Raw genomic sequence first — 13688 nt, 5'->3', positions numbered from 1 at the left:
CGACTTTGTTCCCTTCTAACTCCAGTACACCATCAATTTTAAGACTTATTTCAGCTTCTTTTTGTTGTTACTAGCAATGAGGTTGTTTATAACTTTCCATAATTTTCTACCATCTCCACCCGCATTTTGTAATTCGAAGTTAAAATGATTTTGCTTTGCATCTTTTATTAGGGACTTCAATTTATTTTTGACTAATTTGAATCTTTGTATGTAGTAAGGCTCATTTGGAAATTTCAATTTTTTCTTTTAAAGATGGCCTCTCAGATTCATTACAGCCAAGATATCATTGGAAATCCAGGTGTTTTGTCTAATCTTAACCGTCTTTTCAGTCGTGCAGAGGGATTTCGAGTCCATTATGTGTTGCACCAGCTTCTCGATAGTGTTTGGCGGCTGGTATATTAGTTTGATACCAACTGTGTTAAGCAACTTTTCATAGTTTACCGCCTTTACATAAGTAGCAGTCATTGTCTTTAGTTTGACAGTAGTTTAAGTTATGTCAATCATCAGGATCCTATGATCAAACGTAGCTTGTTGATAGTTGATATTTTAATATCTGTACTCGTTTATTTTATGCTAGTAAGGACATGATCTATAGTTGTAGCTGAGTTGTCGGTAATTCGTGTAGCATTTTCAGCGTCAATTTGATTAATAACCCGTAGTGAACATGCGTCTAGGTTATCCATATATTTTTTCTTATTAGGATTGTTGTTCAACAGGTCAATGTTCGTCAAATTATTATATTTCTTACAAATATCTGACATTTAATCATTAAAATCATTTACGTTCGTATTTTCTGTTCTGTATGCCGTTGTTAACTGAATCTTTGGAGATGTGTCTGTAATTTCGATTGTTATTGTGCTGCATAATTCAATAACTTGCAATACTTTAAATTTGATCTCTTTTTTTACATAGATTGCCGTGCTACCACCAGTATTTTCAATTCTACAGTTAAAAATCGACTCGAACCCATTAATATTATGTAAGTGCTTTTCGTTGTCGTAAATTTACGTTTCACTCATAATAATCATATTGATTTTGGGGTTGCTATACAAAAATAAATAAACTATATCAAGTTTATTATTTTTCAATATCAGATTGTAGAATATTTGGACTACGCCTCATTGCCAATATAATCCAATTCCTGCCGTTTACAGTAAGCACAGTTTTTTTCTTCGTTTGTGCATTCCCATGTAAGATGATTTTTAGCACATTTGCTGCATGCAGGTGGCTTGTTACAGGTGTTCTTAATATAAAATGCGAAAAAAATCTAACTGAAATTACAATTTTAAATTATTCAATTATTAAAGTTCAGATAACTTCAACGCAATTTTGTTGCAAATGATTCCAACTACACTGGGGCTTCACTCCGCACTTTAACAATAAATTAAAGCACCTTCCTCTTTTAGTAAAACAATTTTCAAGGAGCTTTTCAATACAATTTTCCTCGACAGAATTCACGAATCGAATTCAAAAACAAATCACAAAAATTACTGATGTTATTGACTTTTTTATAACCAAAAAAATATCAAAAAACTTTCGAAGCCTTGAAGATAACTATGATTTTAATTCGGATCACTCTGCTGTCATATTAAAACTAAGTGAAAAAATAACTAAAGCATTATTTAGGCCCAGTTTAACAAATAGCACTACAGATTGGGCGAGCTTTAAATACGAAATAATAAACAATATTGACTTAAATATTAATATACAATCAAGAGAACAATTAGATGTGGAGTTAGAGGGATCTATTAAAATCATGCAAAAAGCTGCATGGAACAATACAAAAGTGTCAAAGTACAAACCGACAGCGAATAGCTATCCTCGAGAAATAACTGATTTAGTAGGTGAAAAGAGAAGGGCCAGACGTAGATGGCAACGTTCGCGTCACCCTAATAATAAGACTGTTTTAAACAGACTTTCCCAGGTGCTTAAAAGAAAAATCCAAGAATTTAAATCGGCAACATACGAAAATTATATAAAGAACTTGTCAACCATGAAGGAAACGAATTATTTCTTATGGAAGGCGGCAAAGAGCAAAAAGAGACCGATTAGGCACGCTCCGCCACTGATGAAAGCAAATGGCAGGTTGGCGAGGAGCAATATAGAAAAGGCCGAATTGTTTGCTGATCACTTGGAAAACATATTCACGCCAAACGGAATAACCTCAGATGTAGGTTTGGTAGAATCTATCGCAAATGAAGCAGACAGCATAGCTCCACTTACTCAATTAGAAATCAATTTACACTGTAACCAATGATGTCTAATCTTTTTGAAAAACTGCTAATAAGGAGATTGAAGCAAATAAGAGAAAGTAGGGGCCTAATACCATCAATTTGGTTTTAGAAGAAACCATTCTACAATAGACCAGGTCCATAGAATAACTAATATTATAGAAAAAAGCTAGGAAAATAAGGAAAACTTCTCTTCTATGTTTCTAGACGTAGCACGGGCATTCTACAGGGTATTGCACAAAGGCCTTATACTTAAGTTAGGGCCTTTGTTGTTACCATCGTCATTTGTAGAAATTTTGAAATCTTACTTAGCTGATAGCTTATTTAGAATTAAACAAGATGCTGAATACCCCACGCTAAGAGAAATAAAGGCGGGTGTGCCGTCAAGCAGTATATTGGGCCCAACGTTGTACCTGCTTTACACGAATGATTTGCCACAAATAGAGTTATTGACGATTTGACAAAAAAATTACAGGCGGCAATTAACAAAATAAGCCAGTGGACTAGAGATTGGAAGGTAAAGTTGAATCAAGCGAAATCGGTTGACATAAACTTCACCAATCGGAAAATAGTGAATCCACCACAAATTAATGTGAATGGAACAAACGTAGCGATCTATTACTCATCAAAATACATAGGAATGACTTTAGATGTTAAGCTAAGGTGGAAAGAGCATATAAAGAAGAAACACATAGAATTAGAAAATAAATATAGAGAAAATTATTGGCTCCTATGTATTATATATAGTCTTAAGTCCAATTCGGCAATTGATAATAAGATATTAATTTATAACCAAATCATTAAACCAATTTGGCGATATGGCATTCAATTGTGGGGTTGTGCCAAGAAAACTTACATTAACCAAATTCAAACCTTCCAGAATAAAGTTCTACGGGGCATGGTAAATGCGCCATGGTATATATGTCACAGTCATATCAACAGAAATTCTTTGGTTGTGGATGAAATTAGGAGTTGTGCTACAAAGCATAGGGCTCGTCTAGAACAGCATATAAATATGGAAGCAGCTCAGCTGCTAGATAATGGCGTTATGACAGAAAGACTTAAACGAACAAGACCATTCGATTTAACACGAAATACCAATTTCCTTATGCAAGGTATTTAATTCCTGCGCGGAAAAACCAAGATAGTGCGGAGGTAATAGTTGGTCTGTAGGACCAGTTTTATCCGTTCAGAATTTAGGTGATTTTTTAGGGTAGCAGTTACGCTCCCCCACTGTCTGAGGAAAAAGGTAGATAGAACCGTCCTTCTTCGTCTTTCGGGATTTTTTCACCTAGTAGAAAAAAAAAGAAAAAAATATTGTTAAGCGATGCATCAACTAAATATTATCTGAAAATACTTTATTAAAATTTACTAAAAAGCTAATGTAGTATTTGTTAGAATATCGGAAAAAAATTCTATTGGTATAGGAAAAGCGTATGTTCTTTACAATCAAAATGAACTACAATGCGATTAGAAAATTCTTTTGTTATCTACACTTTTTCAGAATGTTTTTCCAAATCTGGGCTCAAAACGATGCAAACTATGTTTTCGATAATAAATTTGTTATAAATACCACAAATACGGAATATATGAAAATATGAATTGAAAGGTCTTTGGTTGAAATGCGGATACCTGCTGGCACTGGCTATTCAGTACAATTTTATTGAAAACATGGTTTCATCAAGTACTCGCTGTACAAAAAGTACTTAAAAAATATAAATCTAAAGTTATTGAGCCATATGAAATCATAATAGAATAGTTAACCTCTCTGGAAACTAAAACTGATATGTGTTTGAGTATACTAGTAATACAACAAATCCCTTGCAGATTTCGTAATACAATGTAATCATATTCAGTATAGTAATATTGAAGAAGATAGTTTTGAAAGCATTTCATTTTTGCTATGTGACAAATGGAATGCATTACAATTTAAATGTTTTCAGAAGCAACATGCCCACCGAAATTGTGTTACACTTCAAAAGATATAAATAAATCGCCAAGCTCATGTTATTCGTTCTTATACGATGAATCATTCTTATTACAAGTATTGTTTAGTACAAACTGATAGCGGTATTGATGACTATGGACCTTTAGTGCTTTTAAATCTGAACTAAGGGTTCAATGTAAGAGATCGAGGACTCGAAACTTTCTTCCAAAGAGTGTTTGAATATTTAAAACAACTCATATCACCCGATTTAGGTAAAAGAAGTATTGCAAGATAGAGGAAAGAAGGCGTTAAAAAAATATAAGATATCGCACTGTGAACAAACTAAATGTATAAGAAAAACTCATCTACATTGACTTATTCATACCAAAAGAAACGCAAAGCTAAGAGTAAGCGGAGAAAAATTCAAACACAAAATATATTTGATTAAAACATAAAATGAACGAATGTAGAAAATCAAAATTAGATTTATTTACAAACCCACCAATAAAAGCAAGTATTTTAAAATCTGAAAATTGGTTTCATACAATCCTATTACTTTTTTAGACAGTCCCTCAACCGTTTAATTGGGCCATGGCGATAAAATTCGTTTAATTGGGCCATACAGAGGTTTATTTTCATTATCATCAAATTTTAAAAAAGATCGAACATCGTGGCATAATGTAACAGTGCAGATGGAAAAACTTTTCAACAATTCAGTGAAACTAACCGTGACTTCAATAATGCTTAAAAGAAGATTTAAGTACGGTATTAATACGGTTGTAGTACTGCTTCAGTGCTTTCAATACCTTTACATTGTAAAAACCACTACTAAAGCTTTTTGTATATTTTGGAATACAATTTTTACCATATCAATACAACTTTGAAATTTATTTGAAAATTTCAATTTAAAGTTCTGTTAATGTCTTTATGTCTAACAAGTCCCAATGCTCAGAGAGAAACTTGAAAGCACACCTTATTTTATATGGCCTTTTTTAAATCGAAGTGGCTATTTTTTGAGAAGAAATATTAAAATAAATTCACACTTATTATAAAGCAGGTAAAATTTAGAACATATATTTGAAAAATCAAAAAAATATATTAATATTTTAAAATTTAAAAAAAAAGCGGAAAAACAACAAACACAACCTTCGCCTTCAACGTTTTATTTGTTACTGAAAGCATTTCATTATTTTTAAGTGAACAGCTTTTTTTTCTCATAGGGTAAGTTAACGCAAGATATGGGAAGTGCCTGTGGTGTCAAGTTGAAAATATAATTATTGAAAGATAATTATTGAATATTGATATAAATACATAGTAAAGAAAAAATTTGAAGTGGGAATTAGAAAATAATATCTAAAATACAATCAAATACTATTTGTTAAATACAAATTTTATATAAACTTCAAAATTTTACCTCTATTTTTATTTGAAAAAATATTAAAAACTTACTATCATTTATATCAATTACCTAAGAAAAAAAAATATTTAAAATGTTTGGAAAAAACAATCATATATTTTTATGACCGGATTTGAATATTTTTCTATTTTTGAAATAAATGGTATTTTACCAAATGACTCGAAAATTCCGACTGTAAAATAACAGGTATTTTAAAATTTTTGTTCAGGTATTTTAAAATTCTTTCCGTTTAGAATTAAGATAGGTCATACATACACATGCAGGGACATTTTATAAATAGATTGCTCTTATTTACCTGCTAATAAAATATGAAAAAAGAGCACAGCAAAATTTTTGAAGCACTCAATATAACATGTTTGAAATATTTTTAAAATAATTATTTAAAAAAAATTTATTGGAAGTAGGTACATATTTATTTTTAATAACTAACTGAAATTATTTGAAACAATTTTATAAGTAACGTATGAATAATCGAAATGAGATAATTCAAATTGTTGAAATGTGTCAACCTATATTACTTTTAATAACATTTTTGTTAGCCGACACTACTCAACTTACCTTATTGGGAAATACAAAATGTGCATAAAAGATCATACATCCTTCCTCATTAACATTTGAAACCATACTGAAATATGAATTTGAATTTTTTTTTCATTTTTTCTTTTCTCCTACCTTTCTTTCTTTTTCGTGCAATAGAATTTAAATGGGAAGCTTTTTAGCAAATGTGTATAATATCCTGAGATGTTTTAAAATATTAATCTCTTTTTTACGTAAAAAAAAAGAAAAAAATAATAAAAAATATGACACGATCAGTGGCATTTAAAGAAAAAACCAACAACGAGGCCAAAAATTCGTAACATTTCGTAAAAAAAATTGAGTATTGGGACTTGTTAGATATAAAGACATTAGTTCTGTGCAAATGTTCATTTTTATAAAACGTTACCACATCATTAAGAACTTAGCATTTTTATGCTGCATTTTAGAAAAAAAACGTGATAAGTAGAATTTTATTGCTGAAAATATATGCTAGTTTATTTTATCGGTTGTTTCTGGCAAGAGTATAAGAAAAGCGTGCTCGATTTTTTAGATGCCCGATTTAATTTTATTTTACGTCTCCACTATGTATAAAACGCATTTAGGAAAAGTGCACAATGTCAAGAACTTTTACTAAACTTTTTGGAATTTGATACTTTGTAAAATTTACGTCGTCAGCGCATTATTAAAGTCACTGTAATAATCTATCACATTCCTAATCAAGCACTGTAATGTACAATTCAATGGTAAAAATATCACACCATCAGATGGAAATTACCATTATAGAGCTTATATTGAATCTCTGTTAAATTAATGCACTGATGCTGCAACAACCCATTTAGAATGTGCTGCGTGGATTTTAGATAAGCGGAATGTAGATGGATCTGACAATAATGGTTCAAAGGAACCTCAAAAGCTACATCATAATAGTAAAGTTGTTGAACTCGTGTTGATATGTTTAATCAGCCTACGATTTTAATAACCATTGCCGATATTCGAATTCTAGAAATGTCTAGAAAAACCAGATTTGTTATTACTTGCGATTGACTCTGATGGATTTCAACTAAAAGTTGTGGAAGTCAATTTATGTATGAAGCACGTAACCATAAACCCTAGCCTATTATTAACCCATAATGCAGTTTTGGAAAAAGCAAATGTTAAATATCATTATCAGAGAGTGCAAGTCAAGATTTCACAATTCCATACAACAGTTCGTCTATTTCGCTAGAAAATGTTTTTATTGGTCAACTATCACAATTATTTTTTGCATGATTGAAAATGCAGGATATTGGAGAAAGCGAACAAAAAATTCATACAATTTTAAGCATTTCGATATGTCATAATTCATGCTTTATGTTAATGGTATGCAAATGCCAATTGCAGCAATAGAAACACGATTTTCTGACGATCATGATTGCAGCACAAGAGCATATCATATTTTATTCTCTGGAACAGAAATTTATCAGGTCATCAAATGACGAAGCCTGTGTTTAGAAAGGGTTTGTTTTTATTGACTTTTGATTTAACCCCAGATTCAGACTTTTGATTACCCCAGGTAATAATGTCAAAGAACTGTACGAATTGATGCGAGATTATCAAAACCAACTTCATCTACACTAACAGCTCTAGTTTATGCAGAATTTAAGGCGAGCGTACAAATAGATAAAAATCGAATTGTCTATTGAAATCTATAAATAGCTTTACGTATTATGTAACAATCAAATATTACTCTTTACATAGAAAACATGTTCAAACAAGTTTTATTGCTTTAACACTAATTAAAATGTTATGCTAGCAGACATAAAAGAAAATTGTAAAATAGCTACCATAGAAATACAATACAAATTTCCTACAAAAGATGTAATGCTTAGTGCTGCTGATAGCAATAAATTCGGAAACATACATAACCATCAAGTAGTTATGCAGCTCACCACATTATTGAGCAATTTTAATATTGAGCCTTATTCTAGTTGTCGAAGTAGAACGATAATTGTTGTCACGACTTGAATTTGATATTCTAAGTGGCGATTGCAGTGACACTTGCTGGGGAATAGCGGGAAAATGTGTTTCAGCTTTATTCCAGTTGTCGTCCTGATGCGACATATCACGTAGTGAAACGCCGTTTCTTGCCGAAAAGTATTTAACAACTGACAAGCAAGATGGATACACAAAAAACGTAAGTTTAAACAAAACAATTTAATAAAATTATAAAAAATCATAAATTTTGTAATTTAGTACATAAATTAAACCGTATAATATATAATTTAATTTTTACTTTTAGCGTAAAAGTAACAACAAAGAAACAATTTGAAGAATTGGGAAATTTTATGACGGAGAACGCCTAAATGCGAGTTTGAAGCAAAGTGGAATCAGCTATCAGAAAAGCTTTATAGCTTTGTTTTTATATGATTTGGATTTATGTAATAATCCTAAAATGTGTAATATTAATATAATACCGAAATAAAAAAACATTTTTCGTAATTAAATTTTATTTGTTTTTAATGAATACATCAAGATATTTATTATACTATTACATCTAAATATACAAATACAAATACATCAAGTTATGCAATTACACTATAGTCAAGTTATACAATACATTATACAAAAACATGAAGATATACCGCAAATTCTTTAACGTCAAAATTTTGTTTTCAGTCTGCAAACTGTCTGATGTATAAAACTTTTACGGACAGAAATGTATTAAACTTTTTACCCGTAATTGACTTTGAATTTTGATCATCCGTAAACGTCAAAACAAAAAAAAAATTTTTTTAGATTTAAAATAATTTTATACTTACATATTAAAAATTAACAAAAAAATTATTTTTTATATTATTTTTAACGTAATGATAGTCACTCAATACATCAAATTTATTTACTGAATTACTACGTCAGACTGTCTGCACGTTAATTGACTTTGAGCCTTATTCTAGTTGTCGCGTCACTTACGTGACATTTGTCGTTGTCGTTGTCACATCATTTGAAATGTGGTATTCTAGGTGTCGAGTGGCGTGACTGCGAGAAATAAACGAAAATGAAACATTTCAAGTGAAATTGATACATTTTAAAAAGAAATTTTGGCGAGTAAAGTTCAAACTAAAAAAAAAATTCGGTGTATATATTTATTTTTATAAATACGAGGGAAATAAAAAATGTCGTCATTTGCACTATGGTTTACGGATTCATCAGACTCCGAGAGTGATGAAACTGAAAAAAAACAACAATTAAGGATCAAAAGATTTAAGATTAGGAATAGCTCTAGTCCATTGGATTTGCCAAATGGAGTGTAAGATAATAATTTTTTCAAATACATTTGTTACAAACATTTTATTTTATTTACAGATTTATAAGCTATTACAGACTTTCAAAGGAGGCCTTTCTATATTTACTAAATACATTCGAGGGAAAAACAAGTACCCCTAAAAGGTGTTTTGGAGTCTCACCTATAATTAAATTAGGAGCTGTTTTACGCTTCCTATCTGAGGGCAGCTATCAAAAAGGTGTTGCTAACGATTTATATACAGGTTTAGCACAGCCTACGTTCTCTAAAATATTAAAAGAAGTTTTAACAACTTTAGAAGCTGAAATTTGCAGCAGTTTGATAAAGTTTCCAGAAGAGCATGAAAGAAATGAGATTAAATTAGCATTCTATGAAAAATTTGGGTTTCCTGGAGTGATCGGCTGAGTAGACGGAACACACGTTAGAATTATAACTCCGTCAAAATATCATCAGCATTTATATTATAACCGGAAAGGTTATCATAGCTTAAACGTTATGTTGGTATGTATAATATTGCTTGTTAAATATTTGTAAATATTTTAATATAATGTGACTTAAAGGTTTGCGATCCGGGATCATCTCATGATTCCCTTATTTAAATAAACCACCGCCAGTTGAATTTAACTCCTTTTTGTTGTGCGCTAATTTTTTTTTTAACTTCAATTTGTAGTCACACCAAACCTGAAATTTCCATAAATTAATTAAATTTTAAATGAAACTTAAGTTAAAATTACCTTCTGCCATCCTGCAGTACTTCTAATGGGCCGACCCAAGCTATTAAGCTTTTCTGTTAGCTGGTTCCATTTTGCATCAAACTCGCATTTGCTTATGCAGCTATTTTCAGCAAATTTAAGGCCTTTCGCAATAAAGGCGTTCTCCGTCATAAAATTTCCCAATTCTTCAAATTGCTTCCTTGTTGTTACTTTAACTCTAAAAATAAAAATTAAATTATATATTATATGGTTTAATTTATGTATTAAATTACAAAATTTATTATTTTTTATATTTTTATTATATTTTTATTAAATTGTTTTGTTTAAGCTATGTTTTTAAAGATGGTTACTACAATTTTTATAAAAATGAACATTTGCACAGAATTTTAAATTGAAATTTTCAAATAAATGTCAAAGTTGTATTGATATGGTAAAAATTATATTCCAAAATATACGAAAAGCTTTAGTAGTTTTTTTTACAATGTAAAGGTATTGAAAGCTTGAGACGGTACTACAACCGTATTAATCCCGTACATAAATCTTTTTTAAAGCATTATTGAAGTCACCGGTTTTTTATGATTGTCGGATTTTAAATGAATTTCATAGAACGATTCATGGTACTATGTCCTTATCCAAATTAATAGTCTGATTTCGCAAATATTTTTCCAGAAACGTTTTCTTTTGAACTCCTTTGATATAAATTTTGTGTGAAATATCAATATAATTATTATAGTGATATTCCACAATCCAATTAAAACCGTTTATAGGCCTTAGGTTGTACTCGTTTTGCTTCCTTGCTTCAGAATCAAGTTCTTCTTTAAAATACGGAGGTTTAAAGTAGTATAAATTAGCGATAATTGAGTGGTTGGAGTAGAGCGAACTTTAGTCAACTGCTTTAGTGTTGATTATTGTTTCCGACAATAAATTGCAGATCAACTATTAACACATTTTGCGCCATATTTCTAGTGTTCATGTAAAAATAAAAATTAAAATCTATTATCATAAACTTACTAATTTATACGAGTATACAAATTTTTTATACATATGTACGTATATTTTTAATCGTTTAAAAGGCAATATGGAATTGCTTGATAATTATCATGGCAAGCACGTTTAGAAAAATATATAAATTCAAATTTGTTTTTTTTTTCGATGTTACTTCAAAAAATTCCGACGTATAATTTTATTTGAAATTGTGAAATAAAAATCCCCAGAAGGATTTGTAACTATTTCCTTAAAATGCTCAAAATTTAGTGTTGTGATACTTTTATTACTTGTTATTCCTTTACATTTTAGAGTCTCACCATATTTCTTTGTGTCAGGATTATAATACTAGTAAATCTTTTAGAACCAGTCGATACAAGTTCTGTACCATAAATACTTTTTCCGTAAAATTCGTTTGTTAAACCTTGCCAAAAATTTCCTACAATAATAAACAAAACTTCTTTTTTAAGTGTTTAAAAAACATTAAAATAATAAACATTACATGTTCCCAAATTACATTCGCGATTCTTAGTATTTTGTACAAATATCATAGAATCCGTATGGCAATAAAGAGCATTTTTTCCAATTTTACTCATTTCGTAATGCAACAAAAATCTAGCATGTGCTGTGGTAAACGCTCCAATTATCAGAGATTGATTTTTAAGTACTGGATTCAGTTCTGGAAAATATTTCCAACTAATCCAAATTTGATGTTCACTTGCTACAAATATATGTGATATTGGTAATTCGCTTGAGTGTGTCAATTTCTAAAACTCTGAACGTGTTTCTACAATATTTGTTAAATGACGGGAGCTTCTTTGTATTAACTTTCCACAAAAAGACATTAACTTCAATTTTGCTAAATCGGTTAGTAAGAATTTGAAGTAATTTAAAGTGTATCTAACATTTATCACTGATTAGTTTTAATTTAATTTAAATTTAAATTTTTACTAAATTATATATTGTTTTTTTACACAATATATTAAATAATAAATTAATGAGCCTTATTCTAGTTGTCGCGTCACTTACGTGACATTTGTCGTTGTCGCTGTCACATCATTTGAAATGTGGTATTCTGGTTGTCGAGTGAAGTGAGTGCGAGATATAATCGAAAATAAAACCTTTCAAGTGAAATTGATACATTTTAAAAAGAAATTTCGGCGATTAAAGCTCAAACTAAAAAAATTTTCAGTGTATATATTTATATTTTTAAATAATAAAAAATGTCATTTGTATTATGGTTTACGAATTCATCTCATTCCGGTAGTGATGAAATTAAAAAAAAACAACAATTAAGGATCGAAAGATTTAAGATTAGCGACAGCTCTAATCCAAAGGATTTGCCAAATTTTTTCTAGTAAATTAGTTGCAAACATTTTATTTTATTCACAGATTTATAAACTATTACAGACTTCTAAAGGAGGGTTTTATATATTTACTGAATATATTCGAGGGAAAAACGAGTACCTTTAAAAGGCGTTCTCTGTCATGAAATTTCCAATTCTTCAAATTTATAAATACTTTCACAAAAAAAACGAAAATTAAATTATATATTTTATGACTTGATTCCACTTTCTTGTCACTTGTACTTTTCAACAAAAAACGTCGTTTCACTACGACATATCTCGCATCAAGTCGTAACGACAATTGTCGCTCTACTTCAACAACTAGAATAAAGCTCAATGTTAAAATAAAGTTGTGTCTTCCATTTCAGCTCAGCTGGTACTGGGATGAAAATAAGCGACGATTTTTTTGTCGACAGCCGTTTTATATGTTGTTCATTGTTGTCATAAAATGTGTGAGTGCATGTGATATGTTCAGTGTTGGGAAGTTATGTTCAGTTGTTGCTGTTATGTTCAGTGTTGAGAAGTATGTTAATATTATGATTTGAATAATCTTAAATTTCTATTTGATGTCAGGTTTTTTACTTTTTATAAATGTGCCACCAGCTACTGCTTTGTTGTTGTAGCTAAGGACTTTGTAGAACATTCTATTTTCCAAAGGTGTAGAACGCTTTTGAGTACAGCTTTTAGGGACGTTAATCTGGTTCGCGTTTCTTGTTCATCTATTTGTAATGTTTCTCCTTCTTATATACGTGGTATTGTGTTTTGATGTCTCGATTATAACTTTTCGTTCACAAATAGTAGCTTCTCTGGTAAAATTGTCAACTCTAGTGTATCAATTTCTGCTTGACTGCAAAGATCTGCAGTGTGGTAACGTAATTCGAAACCGTAGAGAACTAAATAATTAACTTAAATAAAGTGCTTTATTTAATGTTTATCGCATCTCTTTAGTAAGGTGTTCAAACCAGAAGACCAATTGATTAAGTTATTATGTGACTCATGATGTGCGCATGAAACAGCAGTGTCATCATCTAACTTCAGCCCAGATCTTCCAATTATTTAGAACATTGATGATTTAATAAAGTTTTTATATAGCTAAATACTCATTTATAGTTAATTTGGAATTCTCGGCCCATTTCAGAAATTTGTGCAGATTATTGTTTACGCCACGCACCGCTTCCTGTTTATTGACACCACTATACCAAAGACAACTGTTATCAGCAAAGAAACTATATTTAGCTATTAGGTTCGCTCGC

General features: G+C 30.2%; 1 long non-coding RNA gene across 1 annotated transcript; it reads right to left on the bottom strand.

Moving 5' to 3' along the window:
- Positions 1–8586: 8586 nt before the first annotated feature.
- LOC129614901 (uncharacterized) lies at positions 8587–12794 on the bottom strand. The gene is made up of 4 exons (XR_008697417.1): positions 11592–12794; positions 11410–11528; positions 10127–10322; positions 8587–10073 (listed from the first exon to the last, which is right to left on the bottom strand). It is a non-coding gene; the product is annotated as an uncharacterized LOC129614901 (long non-coding RNA).
- Positions 12795–13688: the final 894 nt, after the last annotated feature.

This window comes from Condylostylus longicornis, unplaced genomic scaffold (genome assembly GCF_029603195.1).
Source record: "Condylostylus longicornis isolate FDR11 unplaced genomic scaffold, ASM2960319v2 ptg000126l, whole genome shotgun sequence".
Taxonomy (NCBI): domain Eukaryota; kingdom Metazoa; phylum Arthropoda; class Insecta; order Diptera; family Dolichopodidae; genus Condylostylus; species Condylostylus longicornis.
Note: the sequence above shows the minus strand (reverse complement) of the source record. Positions and strands in the feature narration are given on the sequence as shown.